Below are 26,871 nucleotides of genomic sequence, written 5' to 3'. Positions count from 1 at the left end.
TCTTTATCACCTCTCCCTAGTGAGCATACAGGAGGGAGATAGTCTGTCAGCTACTATAAACCTCTGAAAGCCTCATTACCTGTTAACATCCAGCTTTAAAACGGGAGGAAAAAAGAACACGTACAGATTGAGACTTCAATTCTACATTTTCTCCCAAAATATTTTCATTTTTAAAGCATCATCTTCACATGCCTGAAGTTTGTGCTTTCCTTGTTTAACTCCAAGAACATTCAGAAGAGCAAAAACACAAAAACAGTGCAGGAAGCAGAAATAATATGTCACCCTGATACACCACTTCTCAGCAATGAATTTCAGAGCACCTGGCAAAGGTGGTCAGAATCACCAACCTTATGCCTACGGGCACAATGGAGAAGCCAAAACACAAAGGATAACCTGCACACGTGAGCTGGGAACAGTATTCTGCTCTCCTGCCAGTCCTGGAAACACAGCAATCTCATTTACTCACTATTAACATTATGACCATTTCGTAGATGTGTTCTATATCCCAAACTGCAGTCAAGTAGCTTTTTTTTTTCTTTGGTGAATCAAAAAATGGAGCTGCTGAGTTTTGCCTAATTGTCTGAGTAATGGTAACAAAAATCACCATTGGCTTCAATTAGCTATCAGCACTGTAAAGGCACATATAAAGCATTTCTCCTTTACATGGATAAAGTGCTGCTAAACAGATTTCCCCACAATAACCAATCATCACCTTCTCGGTCCAACGTTACCCAATTATGTTTTCTTTTCATTTACTTTGAATGATGCTTTTCATCACCAGAAAAGTCTCCATCCTACAGACCTCTGTATTTCATTAATTTCTGTACCTGGGTCCCTCTACAAATCCCTAACACGTGATAAATGCCCTGCCCTGTTCCTCACCTCTTGCTTCCTCATGGATTCCTCCTCCCTTGACTACTGCTTGGATTTTAATTAATTTCAGTGGAGACTCACTAGAGAAAGATCACGTGGAATAGCTGCTTTGAGAAGCAGAAGTCCAAAGTGCAACACGTTTTGCCCTCAACAAACAGTGCCAAGAACAGAATTAGCATGCCTTTTTTTTTTTTTTTTTTTAAATATCAGAAACATCTTCACTGGAAAACAGCAGTGGACTCTGTCCATCTACTGTGGAAAGGCCATTAATTCAAGGTATTTCAGCACGTTATCAACAGCTAAAAATTAATTTCCAACTTACACGTTCACCTTTTATGCCTGTAGAGGTTTATGCTCTCAGGGAAGGAAACCAAACGAAGCCAAGACAACACCGAGTGTCACCCAGGTGTAGACAGCTAATGAGGGAATCCAGAAAGCCATAAAAGCCCAGTTCAAATAAACCTTCACTTCTGCAAATAGGGACATAAAGTCACTGCTCTCTTGTTTTTTAATTTAATCTGAAGTAGGACTATAAGAGCCACAAACGTCACATGCTTCAGCTAGGTCTCCTCTATCCACAAAATAACATTCCCAGAAACATCCGAGTCTGTGTGCGCTGCTGCAGCCTAGCCAAGAAACTATTACCATTTCACAGCCTTCAATTTAAGAGCATCAGTGTGTGACAATTAGATACATTAAATTCTGTTAGGCCAACAAAACTTACGATTTAACTAGCAGAACACATACCAATAATTTCTGTGTAATTTTTCTATCAGCAATTAATCCACCAGACTTCATGCATTGATCATACTTGTGGGTTTCACTTTTCCATAAAAACATTACAGATACGCAGGAAAGCGCCAAGTTACAACACTACCTATAATTTGATTCTCCTTTCTGCCAAGTTGAGCTTGGGTCTTTTGCTATGCGTACAAATGCTAATTACAGCTCAACACTAATGCTAATCCTGACATCTGCTAATTAAAAGATCACATCTTCTGCAGAGTCAGCAGTGCTATTCAAATGAAAACATTAATCAGTTTAAAATTAAAAAGAAATAAAATCAATCAACAAAGCAGGAATTCTAGTCCTTGGTACAACCAATATCAAAGTGCAAACTGGGAGTACTCAAGAGCAAGGGTCGGTAGGTTCTCTGAGAATATCTCATCCTCGGTAAAAAAGAGGATTTTTCAGCACTTTGTGATTTCTCTGTTCTCAGTAATTGTCCACTTTCCCTCTTATTCCTTCTTCAATCCTGGTTTCTGTATAATCACAGCAACCCTGAAATCCAAACCCAACCCTAACCAATGGCTCAGAGTACACTCATCTACGCAACGTGAATTTAAATAGCTAAGATGTCCCACTTAAGCTTCATGGTACCACTCTTTTCTACAGATAACGCGTATCTATGGGATCAAGGCCCTTGTGGGCAATTACAGTCCCTCTTCATTCTTTTCTATCAGCCTCCTCTTGGAGACGATAGTCCAGATTTGTTTCCCATTTAGACACACACAGTGAACAGGGAAGCAAAAGCAGGATGCAAACCAGATGCAAAAAGCCACTATTAGGGCCCCTCTGTGTTACAAAGCTATATCCCTTGATGCTGCAGACAGTCCATGAATTAAACATCCAGGTCATAAACAAAAAAATGCTAAGCAACCCACATGTGCCTGTTCAAATTATACATCAAATATATATAATTATATATATATATAAATAAAATCATATATATATATAATGCTTTTTGCACTCCTTAGAAGCTGCTTTTTCAGTCCATTGCAGAAAGCCACTTAAAAACTATATTTTTTTTCCCCTGGAGTGGTTGCATGCACATGCCATGGTGATCTGCTGACTACCACAGGGATGAGAGGCGTAAAGCTGGCAAGCTGAAACCACAGCCATTTCAGCAAAGACACCGGTTCCTTCATCTATTAGTGTCTCCAGAGCTTGGAAATTGTGGTAGTGGTGCTCCACGGACAAAGTAGATCTGGATAGACAAGGACCCTCTTGCTCTCGGGAGTCCCCAAGTTGCAGGTCTTCCACCTATCTTTCTGGAAAGGTGGGTGCTGCACAAGTTGGCATTTCTGTTCATTCTTCAGCTCTCTTTTGAACACCAGTGTGAAAACCCTGCCAAAATCAGAGGCATCTGCCAGAATGCAGCCTGTCCTTTGCCAGACACTAAACACCTTGGGTTAGTTTTTCCACTGTTCTTGTTAAGTTTGGATAGGGATTCTGTGAGCTGCTCCGTTCCAGAGAAATATATTTGCATTTCTGGGTGAAGAAGGAGATGAAGGTGTTGAAGTATCTGTTTCTTCGTCCAGCTTTTGCTCTAGAGACCTCAGGCAGGTGGGCTAGGAGATCCTAGAAGTCCAATCAAGCTCCAAAAACACCATAGCTAGTGAATGTTGAAAGAAAGTCAACTCTGAACAAGGCCAAGTCCCATTACATCACATCCCAAGAGTCAGTACATGCAGTTTGTTTTATTTTGTTTTTAAGAGAGATGGGGTTAAGTCGACACATTAGTCACCAGAAATTTTGAGAAGATGATTTTAGCTTGTCTTAGTGGGGTGACAGACCCACAAGCTCAAAAGATAAAAAAAAAAAAAAAGTCAATTATCATCAGCAGCTTCAAACCTAGCATTGGGCCAGCAGCAAAATAAGGCTCTTCACTCATTTAGCATGCTGCTGTTTAAAATTTCTTTAAGGTAGTCAACATTTACTGTTCTGCTGTAGCATAATGTGAGGAGGGGAAAGAAAAAAAAAAAAAAAAAAAAGCTGTCTGCATTTGCTATACCAGTTATTTATAAGGAAACCACAAATCAAGTTTACTGCCTTTTTAACAATGCTAATATGAAAATGCTCTTTTCACATAAGGTGCCAAGGTTTCTTTCCTTTACCTCCTCAGCTATATCCCCTGCAATTGCCATCTTACTTGCACTTTAAAATTTCCTCTCTGGGGAAGTTTTATACTGTAACGTATCTATGGCTAATAATATATGTGGCCAGTTATAAATGAGTCATTCTGACAAACATGCAGCAGCCCCGAGAGGGACTTGGGGGTGCTGGTTGATGAGAAGCTCGACACGAGCTGGCAATGTGCACATGCAGCCCAGAAAACCAACCATACCCTGGGCTGCATCAAAAGAAACGTGGTCAGGAGGGCGAGGGATGGGATCCTGCCCTTCAACTCTGCTCTTGTGAGACCCCACCTGGGGTGCTGCGTTCAGCTCTGGGGCCCCCAGCACGAAGAAGGACAGGGATGTATTAGAATGAGTCCAGAAGAGGGCCATAAGGATGATTAAGGGGCTGGAGCACCTCTCCTGTGAAGACAGGCTGAGGGAGTTGTGGTTGTTCAGCCTGGAGAAGAGAAGGCCCCAGGGAGACCTTACAGCGGCCTGCCAGTGCCTAAAGGGGGCCTACAGGAGAGCTGGGGAGGGACTCTTTGTCAGGGGGTGTAGTGATAGAACAAGGAGTAATGGTTTTAATCTAAAAGAGGGTAGGTTTAGATTAGATATTCAGAAGAAATTCTTCTCTCAGAGAGTGGTGAGACACCAGCACAGGCTGCCCAGAGAAGCTGTGGATGCCCCATCCCTGGAGGTGCTCAAGGCCAGGCTGGATGGGGCTTTGGGCAACCTGGTCTGGGGGGAGGTGTCCCTGCCCATGGCAAGGGGGTTGAAATTGGATGATCTTGAAGGTCCCTTCCAACCTAAACCATACTTCTGTAACTCCATAAAAGGTCCAAAGTCACCAGTTATCATTCTGTAACACACAAGCAATATTACAAAGTCTTATTTAAATAGAATGGGCGATTCAATCAAGAAAAAAAAGTGTGACAGAGCCTCCCAACTGCAAAAGAATCTTAAATCATTAATGAAACTAAGAATTTAATGTATGCAAATTAAATTATATATGCATATTTCAACGGGCTAAAAGTTTATGTGCATACTTTACTCAGGAATCTGTCTTATGATACAATTAGAAAGAAATGGTGACAATTCAAATTTTTTATTACTTTGGACTGTAAAGCATTCATATAATTTATGTTCACTTAAAAAGGTACAAAAATCCATCAATTAAAGACAGATTTCAGATGGTATAAATAGAATGCAGTCCCATTGAAGGCGCTGGAAGCACTGTCTCAATACATCATTGAGAATCAGGTCTTGCTAGTCTTAGGTCGTAAAAAAAAAAAAAAAAAGAGGTTATGAAAAGTCACATTTGTAACATTATCAGTAATATCATACCCTCCAAGAACAAGTAACTCCACCAGGCATGAAACGAGAAACCTGATTTATGAGGGATTTGCAAGGGAAGATGTGGATTCTTTGAAGCATTACAAAGGACCGATCTGATGGTGAGGCCCTCGCCATAAAAAGATGTTGATGGGACTCTGCCTGGGCAAAAGCTTTTACAGAATTTGGAGAAATGGATTTGAAACCTCTTCTCCTCTGGCCACCAGTAATGAAATTCAGCAGCAGGTTCAAAAGCCACCAAGGCATGACACAGGGTAATCCAACCTCTGCAACTATTAAATCAGCCTCTTCCTTTGTAAAAGACTTTTAAAGGTGGGAAAAAGGAATGATATGTGATAAAGTATTTATCTTATTGATTGTGCTGTAAAAAAAAAGTTATAATCCAATTGCAGAGGATATGACATTTTTCAGTTATTAAAATTCTCTTTAAAAGTAGTATGTTGAAGCTTTTCCCCTTTCTAGTGGAGCAGAACATAGAAATATCCTCTCCAATCAAACATCAAGATTTTGGACTTCTGAAACCTAACCCGTTGCTTCCTGCTATAAACCATTTGCTGACAAGACAGGAAAATCAAGGCAGCCAAAGGGCCCTTTATGAAGCTTTCCCCCCAGAGAGAATTGCTCTATTATATTGATTAAAATATATACTTAAGTTACTACAATGAAAGCATCCATTGAAACTCAGTGCAGTGAGAAACATGATGTCATTTTCCATGCAGAATTTACCTTCCAGCCCCCCTCTCCTCCCCCAACAGAGGGACGACATTCCCAGAGCAGAAATACAGCAAAGGATGAATACCAAGGCCAATTCCCAACACGCAGCACTGCTTCCAGCGAAATCTGAAATGGTGTCCGGGGAGCCCAGCTCACCAAGTTCACCAGTTCCACTGCACCACCTCCATCTGCCAACGTGCTGAGCCCTCCTTGTTTAAGGAGGAAATCCATTTTGGGCTTGAACCTAGCAAAGCCTGTGCTCAACTGCAAAGGAGGATTTAAGCCCTAGTATCACATCTGCATAAATGCTTTTCTGAATTAAGTCTCTGCCCATTTACACCTCTTCCTGTTATCATTTCTCTCTGGGCAATCACCAAATCACACAGGATCTAATGACCCAATTAAAACATTTCTTAATGCTCACAGCATTTGTGATGCCAGCTTTCAACACAAATAATAGCAAATGAAGGTTAATAACTCGTAATTACCATACTCTTTTAAGATTCTTTTTTTTAACAGAAGAATGAAAATATGAAAAATAAATCACTGCAACAAAAGAACAAACACAGACACCATTCCTGAACAGTGTTAAACAAACCAGTGCTATTGTACACAAGGCTATGTAAGCTATAGAGGCCAAATATTATTAAAAATTATTAAAAAAGTCAAGTTAATCTAACAATATAAACGTTAGAAACTGCACATATCCAGATTTTCAGCTAAAATGAACAAAAAAGGCACCTGATAAAAAAAAAAGCTATCAACATGTAACCTTACTAAGAGACCATTGACAATTCTCTGCAGACCAGGAATATGATCTAAACCTGAATTCTCTTCAAGGTGTTAGGTTTCAACCCAAGCCCTGAAAGGCAAATACCTGCAGGGTCACTCCTTTGAGGAGGGGTGTTGGGAAATATCTTCAAGATGGGAAGAGGAACAGACAAGGGCTTGTGCCATTAAGCCTTCTTCTGCTTGAGATCACTTTAATATGGTTTAACAAAGTCCTGACATTTGACACCTTATTAAAAGCATCAAATAGCCTGGAAATGTAAATTAGCAAGAAATCTGAAAGACAACAGTCTGCCTCTGATCCATGCCTTCGACCCCAGAGTGAGTCCAGCTCATTCTTGCAAAGACAAGGAGGGTAAGCAAGCCCATTTTGTATTCAGACTACTGCCTAAGATCATTCTGTGTTTTTGCATTGTTTCACACGCAGCTAAAACTTCTTTCCCCGTTAATTAACTGCTGCAGTTTCAGGTTAGTGTACAGTAATTTACTGATATCTTGGGAAATTTCCACCGGGTCTCGTGCATGCACATTTGGAGTTAACACTGCCTGTTGACTGTTATTAGAGTTAACGCTGCCTGCTTTCATGCAACATGACAAAAAAAGGAGGGAGGGAAGGGGAATAAATCCTGAAGAGCAGCCCCATACTAGTGCTAAAGCTAAAGCCAACCTATAGAAATTGGACTGATGGCTGCTAAGACTATTATTGAAGTGCATCCTCTAACTTCTCATTGTTTCGAGGTCTGTAAACAAGCTTGTTGTTTGCTGCGACTGTCCTTTCACGTCTGCCAACCAGTCCCCATGCCCCAATTTTTCTAACGGAGCTCCAAATTTACATACTCTCTCTTAAAATAAAAAAAGAAAAAGAAAAAAATCTTACGAAATAAAAATCAACACTACAGAAGTCAGCGCAGCTCTGCAAACAGTTTGCGTTAACAGCTGCTGTAAAACCAGAAGGAACACAAGCCTGCATTAAAATAATATTTAAGATTCTCACAACAAGAGAGTAGCAAATTTGCAAAAATACGGGATGATATTCTGAGAGTAGTAAATGCTTGGACTTTGCTATTCAACTGTGTGCTTTGGTAGGAAAGGCTGGTCTTAATGCAATGCCTCAATGCCATTCAGGCTCAATCAAGTCCTTTTTACAGAGGCAGATGCTAAAGCTGTATTGACTGGTGTCCCTAGTGTACCATAAACTCTAACCAGAAATCTAAGTTTTGTCTAATAAGAAGAGGATTTGTTCAGGTTTCAACTTTGCAAATATTAGGAAAATTAATAAAAAATAAGATTCAACTAAGATATCACTGAAATACCATTATTTAATTCCCTTGGCCCCTGGCTCTGTTTGTAAGTACTGCCCTGGAGAGAAACAGGCAGATTTTGAACTCAAACTTATGAGTTCTTAATTCAAAGCCTTTGTGGTGCTTACACTGTTTGTATGCAAATTAATTTTATTCAAACAGAATGCACCGGTCTTTGTGATCCAAAGACATTTTTAGGAATAGATCTGTGCGAGAGCGTATTACACAGCCACAGTTACGGGGTAATGCTGAGCTGAAAGTAAGCAAAAGAGTTTGGTGCACAGATAAAACCCCAATACTTGGACTAAATCAGCAAGGCTACATTGCAAACACGCCTAAACAAATCCTAGAAATGCCCTAAATCTGAGAGAGTTCATTGTAAGGAAGTGCACACACTGTTTCACAAGATCATGGAAGGCATGAATATACTTCATAGCCCGTCACTTCTGAAACAAAACTACCAACTCCAAGGGCTACCAAGTAGCCCAGAAGGGAATACTCCAAAATTACATGAATCAGAACTGGTTATTTTCAGCCAAGGCAGTTAAAATTTTCAAGTGATTTCTTTTTTTATTTTTTTTTTAAGGCAATGAGTCATAGCAAGTACTCCGCTGGATCCAAGCCCATGTGGCTTATATTCACTTTTTGAATTTGATCTGAGTATTATGACTGTAAAGCACAAACTGGATTTTTAAACCACGCTGAAGTAAATACTCAGCAATGTCTGCTTTGTTTTCATTGTTTGTTTAAAACTTACTCGGAACAACAGAAGTTTTACTTTTTTCCATCATTAGCTGATATTCTAAAATGCACTTTTTCTATTGCCGTACTTGGCATATGAGTTTATCTACCTTGCACACCGTAATTAAGAATGCAGAGATCACTTGATCATAATTGAACACAGCAGTTACCATGGAGGACACAAATGATGGCATCCCAGCAAATACTCTTCTAGCACGTTTGCACAGGCCAAACGAAGGAAGGCTCTAGATCAGCTTGCACAGATTCTGCCACAGCCACCAGAGTACTGCTGCTTGACTGCAGCCCTAGGAATCTGAATCTCCATCCAACTCAAAAGGAAAGGCTGTTCAGGGAGTCAGGCATCTGCCTAAAAAAATTAGAGCCAGCAGCGCAGAGAAGAAATCACTACCAAATAATTAGGAACGGGGTGAATGAATTTAACACGACGTAGCTGCAATATTGATGGAACTGGGCATGTGCTATCCATTTATAGCACCGCTTTTAAGATGCAAGAAGTGCACTTTGCTCTCGTGTCTCTCAAAAGTTCTGTGCAAGTTGTAAAATGAGATTGTATGAAGCTGAGGTTAAATTCTGTCCTATTTTCCTTGAGCGTATCAGAAATGGTTGGAAGGAAGAGAAAAACAGAACATATCTTGCATACCAAGTTATAGTATATTTATACAGTGTGTATAATAATATACACACATACACACTTATCCATACGTTAAAGAAAAAGGAAAAAAGAGGAGAAAAAAACAATGAGGTATCTACCACACGTTTTGTAGTTCAATGAACATTTCCACCCAAAAAGTGATGCTATTTTGAGCAGATCTGACCCCTGTGCTGTCCTGTAACACGTGCTAGTACCACACAGCTACTCAAAATCAGCTGTAAACCAGCCAGGAAACCAATCCCAGTTGAAAACAGCCCATCAAGAGCTACAAACCAAACGTAGGTTTTAAAATCAGAGATGCATTTCCCAGGCTGGTTCCCCATACAGCCGCAGAAACAGATGGCAAAAGGAAGGGTTTGCTTTGGGGGCGGGGGGGAAGCAGCCAAAACCTGCGCTGAAACATCTGTCCAGACCGCAGCTCTCAGTGACTCAAGGAAGGAGAGCAAAAAAACATATTTTTTTTTTCCAAGTGTTATGAAGAAACAGTAGTAGGATCTGTACATTCCACATTCAGGGGGCATAGTTTCACTAGCTCAATCCTTCATTTGTCCAGGGGCATGAGGAACTCCAGGCTGCCACCTGGGAAGCTCCTCTGCCACCAACAGGCTCACCATCCCACACACCTGCCCTGGGATGCCTTCCCTCACCAGTCGAGGCAGACATGTCCCCTAGCATCCACCCTTTTAACACGTTTGCAGACATTTCAGTGTTTGAAAGAAAATGGGAGGTGAAAGGTGGAACTGACCAGGCTCATGGAAAGAAGCAGAGGTACAAAAGCAAGCAGTGGGAATCCCACTCTCAATGTGAAGCACAAAACCTTGATATCCCACTACAACAAACAGGAGGGATCACTCACATTCCACCAACCTTGCACTTTTGTGATATTTAAGATACGTGCCTGAATGCCAATATGATTCTTGAGATCTTCTCCTGGGTGCGAGCTACACGAAGACCTGGGGCCACGTCAGCTCCTCCACGTGCACTCCCAGTGATTCTGATGGATCAGCGCTGCTGTGCTGTGTACCAGCCTATCACACAGATCCAAATTTAAATTGGAAATGTCCTGCACGCCAAAGAGAGCAACTTCCTGGGATTCACCTCCTCTAACTGAAGGTATCCACAACATAAATGTCCCTGAGTTTTTCACCTTAGGCTTCCTTTCCAGTTAGTTGAGAGAAATAAGCATTTTGGGGTGCAATTCCTCTGACCTATTTTAAATGTCTGCATGAGAAGGCAAGAAATCAAAGCACCAATCCCACAACAGCAACTGGGTAAAGAATAAAAGAACAGAATTATGAAAATATAATTTAGCTAAGCAACCAAGGCAGAACAACGCCTGCTTCCCATGCACCACACTTGAGCACTGCAATAAAACCTCTCCAGTGACTCCATGAACCATCCCAGGCTTATGCGCCAGCAACCTACAGCAAAAACCAGCTGATCACTAACAAGGAGGGGCTGGTTGAAGCACTGAAGGCTGAGGGCAGCCCTGGTTGCAGCGACCATGAGATGGTGGATCTAGATGGGACCTAGACAGGCCGGGGAGAAATTTAATGAAATACAACGAGGGCAAGCGTAGAGTCCTGATGAGTCTCCAGCTGGGGCAGCCTCTCGCTCTGCATGGTTCCACAACTGCCCTTGTACCAAAAGGGCAGCTAGACTGTGAAGCTTTTGTAGACACTCCATAGGATCAAGTAATTTTATTCAATAATTTCTGGGAGAAGAGAAAAACTTTCAAGAATGCTGTACTTGTCAAAAAGCAGTCAGCAGAAGCTCGAGCAATTTGGAGTCAAGGTGAGATGCAAAAGAAAACAAAGCAGTTGTCAATATAAAAATACAAAGTAGCAGCATCCAAGTATCAACCACTGTTTCTACACAAAACAATATATTTTTTTTTAATTTTGTATCTTTTTTCCTTTGCTCCTTTCCTATCTAGCTTATAACAGGTGTTAATTCCAGATCAGCAAGAACTGCTAAGGCATCTCTGAAATTCACAGGACTTGGCACATTGCAATTTTGGTGAAGTCATTGGACATACCTTTCAGCTGAAGCACTGAAACATCATTTTTAAGCAGTGGCATACATATAGTTGTATAAAAATAAAAGGCAAGAGAACAGAAAGGTCAGCAGGGACTGAAGCGAGTGCATCAGATCGATCGTGTGGCACACGGGGATTACACCAGAAGAGACAGTGCCACACTCCTTCGATGGGCTGAACTTGAAACTTCTTACCCCTCGGTAAGGACATCCCAGAGACATCACGATGAGTGCTAGCAGGGACCTGTCCCAGCTAAGGCATCAGCAGGGAGGCACAGGCACACTCTCCCTGTGACCTCTCCTTGTAGACACGGTCTGGTGGGAACGGCAGATCCCCAGATAGCGTACCTGAACTCAATACCTGCTGCTGGCACCGGCAGGTGATGGCCCTGCTAATCACATGTAAATAACAACCTGGGAGCAACATAGCAGGAGCTTCACCTTCACTTCACACTGCCTTGGCCGGAGATCAAGATCTCAAATTCACAACCACTCAGCTTTTTCCACTGCGCTCCTTCTACCAGCACAATAACTTGACTGCAAACCTTCTCGCACGGTTCCCCCCGCTTCCTAGCCCCCAGCCTGAGTGATTCCAGCTCCTTCCTTGCTCCTTTCACACAAGCAGCCAAGTGCCCTCAGCAGAAACCACACACGAGGTGAGGTTTTGAGATCCAGATGCTGCAGACCATTCAACGCGGGACAAAATAATCCTTCAGGTATTCACTGAAAGCAAGCGAAACTTGAACGCAGCCAAGGCACATTCGGCTGAATACTCACGCAACAGCCTTGCAATCTTTACCCCTATGGCAAAGATGGGTAGAAGGAAATTCTGATCATCTGCTCTCCTGTTCTTATTAAGATTATGCAGACAGTGTTACGGCTCAGGAATTCCTGCACCAAATGCAGTACCTAAAGCGTATATTTGAGAGAAATGCCTCCTGGTGCATTCAGGAGTCCCAGTGCAGAGATCTTCCCTTGCCTCCCCGTCCTCAGAGAGCGTGTGCCTCTCTCCATACTGTGCAACATCTACTTACAGCAAATACAAACATACTTCTGAAAGCCACAAAAGTGACAAGATGCAGCACTTCTAAAGAAATTTCAATTTCCCACATATTTTAGCAATATTATGAGTCACCACTAGACTACTTTTCAAATGCATCTTTATCCCTTCCCAAATTGAAGGAAGCAGGTCTTTGCAAGCATCTTGAAGCAAATTCACTCTTGCTTAACCAGTAAAACTTTTATCCAAGCTGAAGTGCAGGAAAATTCAAGTTCACAATGTTCAGCTCTCACTAAGGGACTATTTTTAATTAGCTGCAAACTCTGTATCCAACAACTTTATCAGCAGCAACTGGCCTGAATCAACACACAAGGAAACGGAGGAATTTTTGAGGAAAACAAAGCAAGCCCACACAAGAAAACCTCTGCTGGCCTCCACCCAAACAAACTACAGGACGTTTTCCTATCACTCCGAAGAGTTCAGAGAATTGGCCAAAGCCAAAAACATAAGGGAAAGCCAGCTTTTTTTCAATTCAAGAGAGAAAATTGACTCTTCATTATACGTTCATCCAACAACAGGAACACAGAGACAAGAAAATCAAGGGAATACATTTTCCATTGGCCTGATATCCTAAAATGTAAATAAGATAAGAACCAATAGGCAAGTTGGTGATGGTGAAAAAAGACAAAAGAAAAAAAAATTCCCTCCCAGCTCACTGCAGCCACAAAACAGCATTAACAGCAAGGCTATCTGCCCATCTTCCTCCATCAGCACATGCTGCTGGCTTTTTTTTTTTTTGCTGTGAAGCCAAATCAGCACCTATAGCTGAATGCTGCAATGCAAACATTGTGAGAGAACATCAAGATATCAGAACGTGATTAATTTGTGGCTCCTAGCAGGTCTTCCCAGATGATTAAGCATCTTGCCAGCTGTTGAAATCTCAGCACCAAAGCCACAGACCTGCATTAAACAAAATGGTGCTCCTACCATCTAGTATTTTATCTTGCACTATCGATGAGAGATGTCCTCTTCTTTAATTTAAATAATCAGTCTATGCTACAATAGGATAAATTGATACACTTATTTTTAAATACCCGACGTGATGAGTCTAAAAGTGCATAAACTCTCCAGAAAATAGAGCAGGCATATGACTGGGAAAAACCCTGGGTGGTTAAGACACCAGCACCTGCCTCGCTGAAAGGGAAGACACTTGTCAGGGCACGAAGGGATCTTCATTTCCCCCCTCAATCAGCAGAAAATTAGCAAGAAGGCTAGGAACTTCACATAATTACACAGCCACCTTTGAACCTTATTACTGCAAACACACACAACAGTAACTGCACGGCTGTGATTAGTCTCTTGCTCCCAAACATGCCAAAAATTAGCCATGTGAGACTTGCATGGTTTAAGCCATAACACTCTACACGTGGCAGAGAAACAGTGAGTTCAAGAGAGGTTAGACGAGCTCTCCCGTCAACCACAGCCACAACCCCAAATCCAGCAGAAGACGTAGCTGCTAAATGACGAGAGGTGATTAATTCACACTGGAGAAAACCATCATGTAACAAGAAAAAAGAACACGGTAACAGAAAGCAAGCAGCACTACAAAGTGGAATAATTAGGATACACTGCAGCAAGATCACAGAATCACAGAATTTCTAGGTTGGAAGAGACCTCAAGATCATCGAGTCCAACCTCTGACCTAATGCTAACAGTCCCCACTAACCATATCCCTAAGCTCTGCATCTAAACGTCTTTTAAAGACCTCCAGGGATGGTGACTCCATCACTTCCCTGGGCAGCCTGTTCCAATGTCTAACAACCCTTTCGGTAAAGAAGTTCTTCCTAACATCCAACCTAAAACTCCCCTGGCACAACGTAAGCCCATTCCCCCTCGTCCTGTCACCAGGCACGTGGGAGAACAGACCAACCCCCACCTCGCTACAGCCTCCTTTAAGATGCCTTGTGCTGCCTCCAGCACAGGCACTATCCCCTTTTCACATGTTTTGTTCAACGCCCAGCACGGTCAGTTTCCCCTCGGTTTTCACCACCAAGAGGAAAAACAGTGTTGCTACACATGGGACCTTCAGAAGGAACCAGAGCCCCAAAGTTCACACAAAGTCCTCATGTTCTGCCTTTCTGGTCGGGCAACAGGACCATAACAGTGCCTCTTGTAACAAGGAGAAGCACAGATCCCGTGCTCACTTGCCAAGGATCACCACATTTCCCAGCAGTGGAAGCATCAGCAGAGCATCCAAAGCATGAACATATACAGCACCCCCAGCAGATGATGTAATTATTATTATTTTTTAATTAAAAACATGGGCTTATCTTTAGAAGCAACACTAGTAAAAAAAAAATGCTACATCTCAAAATTCATGATGGATTTTCCTTCTCATTTTATAGTCCCATTAAGAGTTCAAAATTAGGTGAAATGCTCCGCAGCATTTACATAAAGATAAAAGAAATAAATAAAAAAAATACATCCAATTACCATTTCCAGTTCGTTGCCACAAACTCAGCTTTGAAACTTCCCTTGTTGACCACTCCATATGAAGTTACTTAGACCGAGTTACTTCTACAGAAGAGCAGATGGCAAATAGACTTGAGCCTGGTCAATTCTCCATCTTAATTTTCCTGACTGACTTCAAACTCAAACAGAGCATAATGGGACCATTACTTTTGCCAGCAGGCTGTCCTTTAATGTGCAAGCTTCACCTGCAGAAAGAATTATTTAAAAAAAATATATATATACAACATATATATACACTGATGTGTATTAAATATGTGGTGTTATTACATAAATGGTGTCCTCTGACCCACGGCTCTGGGCTTGCTGCCTCTGCTACAGAGAAGACTCGTGTCCAGCTTCAGATCTATGAAATAACTCTTTAAAATAAGCCAAAAAACAGTGCCCATAACATGTAATGCTCACAGGCTGTACTCCTCAGTATACCACATACAGAAACCACCTTGCAAAGCCAGGCACCTTGCAAACAGAAAGCATCCCCCAAGCTGAGCCAAGTGTTGTAGCAAAATAGGCAGGATTTCCAGATGCATGAATTCCCCTACTTCACAACCGGTCTCAGGAGTCGATATTTGGCATCTCCTGGGATTAGCTGCGTGACAGGAAAGAAGAATGGCTCTGTAATTAAAAGTATCCAGAAGTCCTGAGAGCCCTGCAGCCTTTAAGAAAAATAACCGCACTACCCAAAGAGCAGGGAAGATGAGCAGCTGGAGCATCAAATGCTAAGAGTCCAAACCTCGCACCTCAGCATATCATTAAGGCATCGAGCTCACATCTTCTCCCGACTCATGTAACGGAAGGCTTTGGTTTTACCTCTGGAAGGAGAAATTGCTTAATCACCATCTAACCTGATGTAAAGACAGCTGCTGTACAATGCAGGGGAGCACTGGGGCAGATGGAGATTGATCAAAACGCAGTTTTACAGCAGAGGCACTCCGGGACTCCTTTCATTCGAAAGCAAACTTTCTGTCTAAAAAAAGGCCCTTTTGCAGGGAAAGACTAAGCTTCTCAGAAAATTCACTCATCTCTCATCCTCAGAGATCACAGCATATCCCTTTAATTCTGCTACTGGGGGAAGAAATAAAATAAAAACATATATATTTTCAGGTATCCGTGTTCCTTCTCAGCTTCACTTTGGGAAAAGGGAGGCATGTAATCGCACGTTGATAGCTGACAATCCTGTGCAGTCTACATGCTCAACAAAATTTTATCCCTGTGAGCTGGATGGGAAGCTATCATGAAGTTGACTATTTCGCTGGAAAAAAATAACAGATGTATAAAATCACATCTCTGATAATGCTGACCCCAAGGGTCAACGACCAAACTCTTTGCTTTTTTTGTTTAGAGATTTTATTTTATATTTTTGGTTTTGATATTTCCTTTTTTTTTTTTTTTTTTTTTACTTCCACAAAATCTAAGCATCTTCACAACTCTAGCTAGAGGATAACATTATTGATACAGAGTTAGAGATGCATATGCATCACCTGATATGCCAAGCAATACACCAAAACATGCAAACCTTGGCCCAAATGCAACCCTTAGCAGAATCAGGGCTTGATTTTGCCCAAAACAACATCAAATGCAAGGTCCCAAATCTCTGCTGCAAGGTACGACAGGATAATTTCTCTACATATGCATCTGATTCTCATTCCTGTGCACTTGTGTTATCTTCTGCCTGCTATCACACTGCAACTCCCTACACATTTAAAAAAAAAAAAAAAAAAAAAAGCCCCAACCCAAAAACACGTTGCACAGCTATCTCTCTGTCATCTATTATTCAAGAAAGGTCTCATTGAATAAATGTCTGTTCAGAGGCTCTAAACAAATTTCATTTCTGAACACCACTGTCTGCAGCCCAGCGGGCCATTTCACCAAGATAAGATCACACATTTAATCAAACGCTTCAAAAAAGAAATACACACCAAGTTTGCTTAATAACGTCAAATAATAAAAGTGCAGCACTGGCAGCATACTAATTTTTAGTGCTCTTTCTTCTTTGAGGGTTGTCTCAATAGTCAAGGTCAACCGTACATGGGATTTCTTCTAATTAGGGTTTCTGGTAAAGGCTAGACCTGCTTACTCTCACCACTTAACCGTGGTTTTCCCTAAAATGAAGACATCTCTCTTTCATTTTAAATTAAATCACTGCAGTATCCCACCCAAGTGTGACAGACAAAACTGCATAACTCTGCTAATTCAATAGAGAATGCACAAGAAAGGCAACAAAAAACACATCTTTTGTGGTCAGTGAGGAACCACCCACATAAAAGTCTACGGTATAAAAGAAAAACTGATTTACTGAAGAAAAAAACATGATTATCTGCTCTGTGTTTGGCTACAGCTCCTGTTGCAGCGCTGCACAGACTTATTTTAGTTATGAATCAGGAGTGGACCTGGCACCCCGAGGTCAACATACACTTTCCCATTCATTTTATCGCAGCAGTAAGGGGAAGGACCAGTTCATGAAGCAGTGTTACTTTACTACATTTACAAAATACATCAATATTACTACAGATCAGACTCCCATAACATTCATCACTAATTCATCCACTACATCTTTCCATTATTTCATTTATTAAGTTGACAGCTGTACCACAATGACTACTGATGAAACAGGCTTGAAATTACATGAATTTGGGAAGAACCCTGGACCCTAGCTGTGATCAAGCCCACTGCTTGAAAAGGGTCAGACAAAGGCTTGTATCCTCACCCCTGCAGCCAGGCCCATGGGTTATGCTGGTCTGCCCTTCGCTCACGGAAAGTGATCGAGCGTGAAGATGCTGGAGATGACAACCCCCCCATCTGCTGCTCCCAGAGCCAGAGGAGACAAAACGGGAGGCAGCTTCTAGAGACATTCCCCCCACCAAGCCTTTTTCCCAGCTTGAAACGCCCCAATAAACACCTCTTTCACAGACACCATGCTGAACACAGCAGAGACCCAGATTTTTTTCCCCTGAATGGGAAAGTTACAAATCCTTAGCTTAGCCTGGCACAAACAACATCTTTCTGTTGGTGCTGATGAGTTAGCGAACATCTCAGCCCTGTTCCAAGAACGGAGCTGCTCACAGTGTCAAGCGCTCTCCGGACCCTTATTTCTTGTGAAATCAAGGATATTTGCACAGATGCAATTATCTTGTTACATTTTAGCCTTCCTTCCAAAATCAGCAAGGTTAGGGAGAAGCGCTCCCTGCTCCCACAATCGAAATGCATTACACAGGCTTTAGGAAGACTCATTGCAAATTGGTGACCTACTTAAAGAGATCTATAAAGTACATTACAATTGTAACTGTGGATTGCTCGTCAAAAGGTCACAAATTATCACTCTGTGCAGCTTAATCACCGTATTTCAAATACCTATCGGGGTAAGCTTTACACAGGGACATGCAGCACTTCTGAGTTACACCAACTACAGCAGCCCGTAACGTTATTGTCCTTAAAAACAAGAGAAAAAGACACACACAACCACTCCACACACCTGCATCCATTAACAATAATCCAAAATGACATTTTCCTTGAAGAAGGCCGTGCTGCGGGAGTTTAAAGTGCAGTAGTCACATCGTAATTTCCCTCGGAAGGAAGTGGAATATATACACCGCGTTTCCAAATGATTAAAGGCCGTGATTGCAACATCCTAAATCTGGAGGAATAACAATTCAGATCACACACGGCTCCAAACAAAGTCAAGCAGAGGCACGGCATCCAGTTTAGCTTTAGTCTGGTGTGCTGGAGGTAAAAACGGCTGGGGTCTGGATAAACCATCTATTACATAATTACAGACCAGTCTTGTGCACCTCGCCTTAACATAAAGAGTCATTCAGGGCAGAACCCAAAAGCCTTTTGTTACTGGTGCGGGGGGAGAATTACCCAAAAGAACACACAGACAGAAGTCGCAAATTAGGATTTGCATTACGTGGCTGATATTTCTCGATACAAAACCTTCAGTATATACCTCTTAATAAAAAAAAAAAAAAAAAAAGGAAAAAAGCATACACACAACTCTCTCCTTTGAAAGGAGTGACAGGAATTTCCAAATGATGATGTGACAGTAACACACGCAGATGTTAAAGCAGTGTAAAAGAAAAGGAGTAAGAGGAGTTAACATGATCTCTGAAGCCCTTCTCAACTCTATCCAACACTGAAACCTATTCAAAAGACGGCTTCGATGGGTGCTTTTTTTTTTTTTTTTTTTTTTTTTGCTTTTCCCCAGCAGTCCTTGGAATGGCTTTGAGGGAAGGAAGGAAAAAAAAAAAAAAAAGTAAAAAGAAAAAAAAAAAACACAGAGCTATTGAAAATCTCCTTACAGGGTCAGCTGTCACTGAAATGCATTTTAGTATTCAGGGTACCCACCCATGCAGAACATCAAAAACTGGGCTCGGGTCCCTCCCCTATTCTCACAGGCTTAGGCTAACGCTCTGCTCCTGACACCGTGCTGAATAGCAACGCGCGCTGCCTCTGCAGGGCTTGTAAACAGCAACACAAGCCGATCAAACAGAACGGGGGTGTCGCTTCTGCTTAACGTTTCCCTTTTCTCCCGGTGTCCTCGAACACAACCAGCCGGGTACATTAAAAAAGTCAACAGCCCGCAGCTCATTGTGCCAGGCTCTTTGAGCGCTCACCCACCACCGGGAGCAGGCGCAGAGCCTGCGAAACCTACACAGTGAGGACCATCCTCACTGCTTCAGCTGCAGATTTTGTTCACAATCTTGAAGCCACTTTTTGCCAGGAAATGTTTGTGTGGCTGTTGAGATTTGCAGGCTCGAAGTCAGCTTGTCCTGGCCCTTCCTAGCGTGGTTATGGATTAAAACATCTTCAGCATTGGACAGTCACGGTCTCACCTCGCCGTGTAACGATGCTGTAAGCAAAGCTGAAGCTTACTGATGCAAGTGATATCTCCTAAATGCACTCCTGCAGCACCTTCCTTTTGCTTCCGCCTTTATCCAGGTTGCCTATAGGTATGCAAGTAACTCATTGGAAAATAGGCTGTCTCTGCAAAATTTGTTTTATTTTTCTGCCAGGTTTGTTTTATTTTGGCATCTGACCACCAACCTAGAAACACAGCCAAAACTGAAACCATAAAAAAGTGTTTTGGTGTTGTTGTCCATCACTGCATCTACATCTCTAGAATGTGAAGAAGAGTCAGAAGAATCAAGAGGGATAGAGAATTTTCCAGCAATAGAATTTTAAAAGGACCTCTATGAATCAACAGCGTCATTCACAAATAAAGCACACAAACACACACATACCAGCATATGTTTGGAGTATAGGTGCAGCCCTCTATTTGTCCAAAAGACCCAAAAACCAGAGCTCTGTGTCTGCTCCCCAAAAAATCACAACGCTTTCTAGCCCTCTAATTTTAAACAGCGTCCATTCATTCAAGTTCCTCGTGTCTGCAACTAGATCTTTGGTTCCCGTGGAGTAGGAAAGGTTAAGTGTTAATAGAGAAGGGGCTTATTATATTGATGAGTATTACAAGGAAACAACTTGTTGCTGGTTTCTACCACTTAGAGCATCTCCAAAGTGTAGTCTGAAGGCATGAGGTTTAGAGGAGAACTCTGTTCAGAGCAGCACCAGTAACCACTGGCACCTTTGCACAGGACTCCATAGTATGGCAATGCATTCATCGCATTTTAAGCATGCCACTTCAGGAAAAGCACACGCACTCATATTCACTTCATTTTACCTTTGCACTGTTGTAAGAAAACGTTCATGTTCATGTTTCATCACAAGTTTAAGAAACACATAATTCCACTGAGAAAGCTTAAAGTCAGTTACTTGGATTCTTACCTGGTGTAAATCAATGCAACTGCAATCAAATCGGTAAGCTATTCCAATTAATAGTAGGAAAGCTATGATCCCACCTATTTAAAATATAGTACCAAGTATTTCAAATATGTTCCCTGCAAGGTATCCATTGCAATGAATTGAAGCATTAGGTTTATAACCACTGAAATGCTTCCTATGCAACTCAAGTGTTGACTGAAATGCTTATTAAAAGAAAAAAAAAAAGAAAATGTGGTAGTGTGGGGCCATACATTAATGGATACTCTGTAATAGTAACAAATTTCTAGTCATTGAATTTTCTCTGATTCCTTCTGAATGCTATCTATTTCACACCCCTTGAAACCAAAAGATGTCAGGTCTGAAACAAACATGTCTTAATTGTATCTGTTTTCATAAGCAGATTTTAGAAGCCTGCACATTCTTCTACTTTCCACCTGTTCACGCAGCTTTGTTCAGTTGGAAATACCACCTCTGGCAAGGCTACTCCAATATAGTTACTAGCAATGTGATGCTGAAGTGGGGGCATGTGTCTGAAAAGATGCCCCATCTAGGCTTCCTGAGCATCAGCTCCTTTACTCCAGCAGGGGAAAAAAATCATTATCCCATCTTCACGTCTCATAATTCACATTAGAAAACTAAAACAAACAAAAGAACAACCACAGAACTACTTGCTAACCAGCCAAGACCTTCAGATTAGATAAATTAGGGTAGGTTTCACTAGCGTACAATACGAGCTGTTGCCTGCAGGTTCAGACAGGATGCCCTTCTGTTCCAGTGCATTAACTACAGATGACGCAGTATTTTGCATGGGTCATATTTCCATCACCACGCTCTGCAATGGTATTCCTTGAGCATATGCAGAGCTTATCACAGACGCCTCCTCTCCCTCTCCTGCACCTGAAGTGGCTCAGGCTGAAGCCAAAAGAAGCTCTCCATCAACCAGCAACTACAGTGGGAGCTCGATCACAGCTATAGTGGCACCTCCCTTGGACAGCTACAGGCCTGAAGAAGTAGACATGAAAGGTTAAAAAAAAAAAAAAAAAAAAAAAAAGTAATTTTAAAATATCTTCTGGTTCCTCTTTCTCTGCTAGACTTAAACATAGTTATTACTATGTTGTTACACAGTTGTTATAAATATAGCTATTGAAAAAATGCCATCTTGACCACTACTTAATAATTAATACAGCGGTACAGAACAAATTCCAGATGAATTTTATTGCCTGAAAAAGCTAGCTTCCTTCCTATAGCTACAGATGTATGGTGCAATGACTGGTAAACGTGCTTGACTTACAAAGTCAGAAGGCTCTCCAAAAAGACCACTGAGGAAAAATGGGCCTGCACACTGGGCTCATATTTCCCAATCCGTCTGCTGTCTCAGCTTTGCAGTTCCCATCCCATATGTGCCTTCTGCAGAAATCACGATCTCTGCCCTGCTGCATTACTCAGTAGAGGAGCACCCATTCATCTCACAGGGAGCAATGACTATGTATAGACCGCTTGCAAAGTTCAAAACTGGTTGAAATTGCTGCTTGGCAGCACGCAGCGAGGTGACTGAATCCCACAGACTCTTACTCATTAGGGAAAACGACGATGGAAACCAAGGTGTCTTTAGACAAGTCATCTTAAAAAGGAACGTTTGGCTGGCTGGCAGGAACCAAGGAAACACACGCATTTCAGACCATGCACTGCAGATATTATCTAGTGAGAAATGTAAAGAAAGCATTACACCGCAAACTTGGAGGCTAAAAACAGGCAATGGGTAACGTCTCAGATATAATCACATCACAGATTTGAGTAGGAGGTGGTTTCCTTGTCATTAAAGTAGCCAAGAATTAGAAGTAGATGCTTAAAAGCAAACTCCTCCTCCTCTTCTACTTCGGCAGTCTGCTTTGAGGAGCTTCCACTGCCTGCAGACATGAGAAGATCGGGGAACGTTGGAGGATCTCGGCACCTACAAAAACGAGGACATATTCACATGCATCCCAAGCAGAGACTGGAGTGCCTGATAAAGTGCTGGCGAGGATGCTGACGAAGACTTGTGAAGGTAGACACGACCCTAGGAAGTGACGCAGTCAGATGCCAGCAAGTCTTGCCTGGGACAGTTACGTTCCTACAAATAACCCAGGGTGCAATGAACTGCTATAAACAACACGTTTCCCAGCTCCGTAATACAGACATCTGAAAGCATGGCCTATAGAAATAGCAGAGACTGAAGTGTGTATATACATGCAAAATTTGGCAACGTGGTACATTTCTAGTATTCACATCCCAGCAGGAGTGCATCTGTCAAAAAAGAAAGGGGCCAGCAGGGAAGAACGAGTAGTCCATATGAGTTACAGGAAAATCTCTTCAGAGCTCTTCAACGCTCACCACGTATATCCCACTCCGGTAAGCAGCCTCATGTAAAGTGGCAGGAAAACACTTGTTTACTTTGCAGGGCTGTCCTGGTGGCTCAGCATTCTCCCAGCCAACACGTCAATGCTGTGCTGCCCGGCTCACAGAGCAGCAGCATCACCTCCTACAAAATAATAATTCTTGAGTTGTTTTCCCAACACTCTCTTGTGATGTGCAGGAATGCTCCAAGGAGTAAGAAGTTTTGTCAAAACCACCCCAATCAGAGCACTGAGCTGCTTCTACAACGAACAAGCAATATAATTAAATAAGTTTTCTTCTTTTTAAAAGCGTAACAAGCCTTGTGCCCATCCTCCATATTTTAGCTTTTCCCTGATCCATTCTTCCTCCTCGAATTTCAATTCTTTCGTTGGTCTTCAGCCCATCCTTTATACCATGCCACACGTGAAACAGTTTCCGAGTCGATCTACACCAGTCCCAATGCTATTAGTATCAAAATTTGCAATAATAAATCAGCGACTCCCAGGACTACTCCATTTACAAAGACTGCACTCTCCTGTGTGCATCTCATTTACTCGTATTGATGATGCAGACACTCATGCTCTGAATGTGAAAAGCCCTCAGAGCAGCACCATGCTCCCCAATTGACGTGCTGACCGAGGCTAAAGGTCATGCATTTTGCTCTCCAGCGCTGGCCAATAATGCAGTCCATCTGCTTTTATACCTTTATCTGTTTTTTCTAGAGAGCCTCTGTTTCCATGACTCTTGCTTCAAAGAGTAGCGGTAACAAATTTGCTTCCATGCTTCTGAACCTTCCGCGAGCACACTGAGAAAGTGCATCTAATTAGACAGCAGCAGCTAAATGGGTTCATATCGCATATCATTTAATGAATTGAAAAGGAAGAGGTGATCGGGAGAATGCAACAGCAGACAGCCTCATAAAAAAAAAAAAAAAAACGTATAAAAATCTTCAGCTAAGATCTCCGGCTGCATGCTTCGCTGGGAAAACCATCAGCGGTTTCACCAGGCAGGGCAGATACCTTAAGGACCACAGCCCTGGGACTGTGAAGCGTGCAGACACCCAGCTTGTCAGCTGCCAGCCTCCATGCATCTTCACCTAAAAACCTGCTTGCGTTTCCCTCCCGACCAGGAAAGGGCATTGGCTTACTTTTTTTTTTTTTTCCACGCTCGTGGGCAGGGCGATTCATTTTCTGCTGAGGGAGCAAAAGTCTCTTCTGCAATTAATGCCAGGAGGCATCAGCTGAGCACCTCCACTGCGTCGCCCCTGGCTGCACACCCTGGTGGCATCCCAACCTGGGGGATGCACGGCCGCTGAGCGCCAGCTGCAGCAGACAAAGGGCAGGGGACAGACCCAGCCCCTGCCACACGTGGCCTCAAGTGCCCTAAGGGACAAGTTTCCTGGGTGAAGAAATCGCTCCATGATTTCCAGAGGGCACCAGGAAACCAAGTAACCCAAATTTTGAGTGTAATCGATATGCACCGTCACTCAGCTTGCTCTGGAATTAAATGCAAAATTAAACATATCCTCTCCTAACAGCCCCCAGAAGAAAAGGGAATTCGTATTTTATTGAGTAACAGAATCACACCGAAGTCGTGGGCCAATTCTGGCTTTATGAAAACTTCAGTCCCTTTGGAAACAGACACGCAAGAGACCTGTGTCAGCTTTATTCCTGCTGGCAGGTACCAACACAACAGTCCCTGTGTAGCAAAACCACACTAAATAAAGGAGAAGTACTCCTAACCATCCGGAGCAGCCTCCACCACAACAAGGGGATTGTAACCCTTCTGCTAATACCGCGCCCCCTGCAACCTGAGAGCAGTTGTTTTACCCCTAGAAAAATACCGCTTCACAGCAGAGCCCTAATCTGAACTTTGTCACCCACCGTCAGCACGGGCACGCAGATTTGCTCTCTTCCTGGTCTGGTATTCTTAAGTGACGACTGCAGGCTTTCTGACAGCAGCCTCTTTAACCTGCAACACCTGGTTTACCCCATAAAACTCAGTGGAAGGATTTTTCCTAATGAATACACAGTAGAAGCCTGTTCATATCGCAAACCCCTGGAAATTATGATAAATGAGCTCTACAAGGCACACGCTACTACTCAATACCAAGCAAGCAGTATTGGCTGCAATCTTTAGGAGACGGCATTCCACAACAAAAAGAAATGCATTTATTTTTAACTCCAATGAACTTTTTTAATTTATTTTTTTTTTCCCAGCTTTGAAAATCTTGATCTAGCACCCTGGAATAATGCATGCCACAACACAGAAAGAAGCTGCAACTAGCATGCCAGCAGACCACCTTTCTGCCTTATAGCCAGGCATAAATGGCATTTTCACCCTTTTTCCTGCATCTCAGCCTCCTCCGAAGCAGCTAGCTGCCTGGAACCAGGACTGGGAGAGTGAAAATGCTAATACCTCCCAATGAGTAATCTAAACAGGAAAGTAAATACAACAGACCTCCGTTGTTTTGACTAAAGCTGCGAATACTACAGCGACAATGACACAACAAGCCATTTCTTTTGGCCATATAAAAATCGTTTTAACCACAGCAGAGAGAAGAATCACATGCCTATCAGGAAAGGAGAGAGAAAGAGAGGCTCCTTTCCTACCTTGCAATCCCTCCTGCAAAAACAAACATCTGCCTATCTACAGGGAAAAGGGGAAAAAAAAAAACACAAGTAAATGCATGGCGGGGGGGTTGACGATGACGACTGTGCGGCTCCTATGGCCAACTCTGGACACAAGCCTGCTGATCAGCCACAGACCTCAAAAGCTGAGGTACCCAGGACACATTTCTGGGGCACTGTACCTCGGTTTTCGTTAGCCATGAAGGCAGCAGCTTGAGCGAGGCTCCTTAAACTGGGCGACAGGAAAGGACTGCTCTCCGGCTCATGGCAGGGAGCAATCGTCAGGCTTACAAGCATATTTCCAAGTTAAACAGTCAAAAGATGATTGCGAGGGAAAAGCAAATAAATAATTAAGCAAGCAAATAACTCAAACAAATAAGGGGGGGGGGGGGGGGTGTGAATGCAATTCTCATCCTCCACCCATACATACTGATCCTGCTTACTCAAAAAATGTCTCTGCTGAATGCCAGCCCTACTGTTACAGCCAGCAAACACAATCTTACAGGCAGGAGGTGAGAAGCACTCATGTTAAGATTCCTAGCAAGGCATCTCTCTACCTGAAGCCTACGTTTCCCTCTCTGGCTGTAAGGCAAACAGAGGCTCGCGCCTACCTGTAACCCAGGGAAGCTGGGCTGGATGCAGACCTCTGCCCTACCCCACGTCCACGCACACACAGCCCCCGATGCACCCCAAATTCAGCAACATCCCTACCCGTGGCCCCCGTCCATCCACCCACCGCCTCCTGCCATCCAGGAAAGCGGGTGCTTCTGGAGGCACCCTTCACCCATTAAACAGAAACACACATCCACGAAGGGGCGAGCAACCAAGCAGCCAGGAAAACTCGGGAATTTCTCCGGATAACGGCAGCACCAGTCCAACGCGGTGGTGCCTTTCGTAGCCAAAGGGAAGGGAGAGCAGGAACAAAACCCATCGGGGCTCTTCTGCCTACCCGCCACCCTCGCTGTCCACAGCCAGCCCTTCCAAACCTGGCTGGAGCCAAGAGGATCCAAGAGGAACCAAGAGGATCCAAGAGGAACCAAGAGGAGCCAGGAGGCATTTCGCAGCTAGCAGCACACCCCGGTCCCCGCTGTGCCCTCCAGCATGCAGACCCAGAGATGTTTCCCTCGTTACCTGGAGGACGCAGCCCCCTGGCACCTCTCCTGGAGGCAAACTATCCTTA

General features: G+C 42.9%; 1 protein-coding gene across 23 annotated transcripts in view; it reads right to left on the bottom strand.

Annotated features, from left to right (window-relative positions):
- The window catches only part of ADGRL3 (adhesion G protein-coupled receptor L3), a 524,429-nt gene that overhangs the window by 481,400 nt on the left and 16,158 nt on the right, over positions 1-26,871 (bottom strand). The window lies entirely within an intron of this gene.

Source organism: Anas platyrhynchos, chromosome 4 (genome assembly GCF_047663525.1).
Source record: "Anas platyrhynchos isolate ZD024472 breed Pekin duck chromosome 4, IASCAAS_PekinDuck_T2T, whole genome shotgun sequence".
NCBI classification, from domain to species: Eukaryota; Metazoa; Chordata; class Aves; order Anseriformes; family Anatidae; genus Anas; species Anas platyrhynchos.
Note: the sequence above shows the minus strand (reverse complement) of the source record. Positions and strands in the feature narration are given on the sequence as shown.